The sequence below is a fragment of the Balaenoptera musculus genome, chromosome X, assembly GCF_009873245.2.
Source record: "Balaenoptera musculus isolate JJ_BM4_2016_0621 chromosome X, mBalMus1.pri.v3, whole genome shotgun sequence".
Classification (NCBI taxonomy): domain Eukaryota; kingdom Metazoa; phylum Chordata; class Mammalia; order Artiodactyla; family Balaenopteridae; genus Balaenoptera; species Balaenoptera musculus.
Window position 1 is genome coordinate 47,651,373 of NC_045806.1, and position 2,891 is coordinate 47,654,263.

Below are 2,891 nucleotides of genomic sequence, written 5' to 3' on the forward strand. Positions count from 1 at the left end.
TCCGCGCCAATAGCCGCGGCTCACGCCCATCTCTGGAGCTCCTTTAAGCGGCGCTCTTAAACCCCTCTCCTTACTTAATCCCCTCTCCTGGCGCTCCAGGAAACAAAGATGGAAGAAAAAGTCTCTTGCCTCTTCGGCAGTTCCAGAACTTTTCCCAGATTCCCTCCTGGCTAGCTGTGGTGCACTAGCCCCTTCAGGCTGTGTTCACGCCGCCGACCCCAGTCCTCTCCCTGGGATCCGACCAAAGCCCGAGCCTCAGCTCCCAGCCCCCACCCGCTCTGGCGGGTGAGCAGACAAGCCTCTCGGGCTGGTGAGTGCTGCTCGTTGCCAAACCTCTGTGCGGGAATCTCTCCGTTTTGCCCTCCGCACCCCTGTGGCTGTGCTCTCCTCCGCGCCTCCGAAACTTCCCCCCTCTGCCACTTGCAGTCTCCGCCCGCGAAGGGGCTTCCTAGTGTGTGGAAACCTTTCCTCCTTCACGGCTCCCTCCCACTGGTGCAGGTCCCGTCCCTATTCTTTGTCTCTGTTGTTTCTTTTTTCTTTTACCCTACCCAGGTACGTGGGGAGTTTCTTGCCTTTTGGTAGGTCTGAGGTCTTCTGTCAGTGTTCAGTAGGTGTTCTATGGGAGCAGTTCCTCCTGTAGATGTATTTCTGATGTATCTGTGGGGAGGAAGGTGATCTCCGCGTCTTACTCTTCTGCCATCTTGAAGCTCTCCCCCCAACTTTGTTATCTTAAGCATGCTTCCTATCCCTTCTGTGCCTCCACTGTCTCATTGCTAAAATGAGGTTAATAATAGTACTTAACTCTCTAGTTTATTGAGAGAATTCAGTGAGTAAATATATTTTGAAGCAATTAGAATTGTGCCTGACACGCATAAAGCACTATATGAAATGTTAGTGACTATTATTACCTATAAAATGGGGATAGTAAAAATATCTACTTCACAGAGTTGTGATATGGATTAAGTGAGTTAGTATATGTAAAGTGTTTAGAAGTTCAAAGTAGCTGCTTAATAAACATTAGCTTAATAAACATTAGGAGTATTTTATACTTCTTTTTTTCTACTGTCTTACCTCTCATTTCTTATTCATACCCCTGGAATTCAGCTTTGATTCCCACCACTTCACTCGTCTCTACAATGTGACCAATGACCTCACAGGTGGTGAATGCAATCATCATTTTTCTGTTCCTTTTGTATTTCTGCAGAATTTTATTTATTTTATAATTCCATACTTCTTGAAATTCTCCTTTGGCCTCTTGAACACATTTTTACTGTTACTTCTTGGTCTCTCTGGTAGGCTCTTTCTCCTGGCCCTTAATTTAATTGTTCTCTAGAACTCTGTCCTAGGCCTCTTCTCTTCTCCAAGCTCCACTTGGATGACCACATCTATCCCTACCATTGCAAATACTACTTATATACATTACATCCAAAATATATGCATCTCAACTATATCTCTCTCCAGTCTCTACCTTTCATCTGACATCTGGATCTGACTATCCAAGGGGAAATATCCACCTGAGTGTTCTACATGTACCTCATAAGCACTATGCCTAAATCTGGATTCAGTGCCCTTCTCTACATACATCAGTTACTCCTTTTACTAGAAAATTCATCTCTTTGAATGGACCTACCATCTATCCATCCACCCCATACAGTATCACAGTGTAGGCTGGAAAACTATCTCTCTGAGGAAACATACTAATAAACAAACAAACCCTGATTTGTAGTATTTCCTCATTTCCACGATGTAAATATGTCTACCATGACTATCTCAAGCCGCCAATGGTTAACAAACAGCTCTCAAAATTCCTGAAAAGTTGACAATAAATTCTCATGAGAAACCCAGCACAAAGATCTCTATCTCACTCTGCACGTAAAATCAACTACTATGCCTCACCTAAGTATATTTCCACTTGCCCCCCTACTCTCTAACCTGCTTGCCAACATTTTAGCCTAGGTCTTTATTATCTCTCCCTTATATTTTTACCTATCTCCAGTCCATTCTTCAAAAAACAGCCAAAGTAATTTCTAATACACACATATGAGCATGTCACTTCCCTGAGTAAAACCTTTCAATTATTCATTATTGCTTTCAGGATTAAGTCCATATTCCTCTGCTAGGCATTAATAAAAAACATTCACTTTTGTACTACACCATGGCCCCACTTATTTCTTATTCAAATGACACTTCTTCTAGAAAGCTTTTCCTGATTATCCCAATGCTCAAATGTTATTTACTACAGTCTGTATTGTAACATAGCTTTTATAAAACTAAACTTATTGAGATATAGTTTACATATACAAGTTTTGTTTGTATTTTTCAGGGACATCATATAGATTAAAGTCACTGAAAGCAGGGACGAAGTCTTTTCAGTACCTAGAAGAGTAAATTGAATGTGCTCAAAAAGTGTTTGAGTAAATGAATCAATGAGTATAAATGTCATGGTCAGTTGTAGTTTGGAAATTAATTATGTGTGATCTGTGGGCCAATAAAGTCAGATAGTGAGAAGCAACACTAGCCATTTCACTATCTTCAGTACTGATAGCAACATACTTTGGAGTTCTTGATACTAGATTTTGTAAGAAAAAAATAATAATTGAACACATGTAGAGGAAGATGACTATAAATGGTAACAGGAGGAGAAACTATGTCACACACAGAGAAACAAATGGAATTGGCTCGGGAGTAGTGTTTGCCCTGTACACTAAGGAAGTAGGTAAGCACTGCTTTCAAACATGGCAGAATGTTGTGAGAACAAGATTTATCCTACTTGGGATAGTCTTGCTCTATATGATCTGAAAGGGCAATATGAGGGTCAAAGTAAAGAGGGTACAAAGAGGCACAATCCCACATCCTAACAGTCATAGCTCTGCAAATCAATGCTTTCAGAA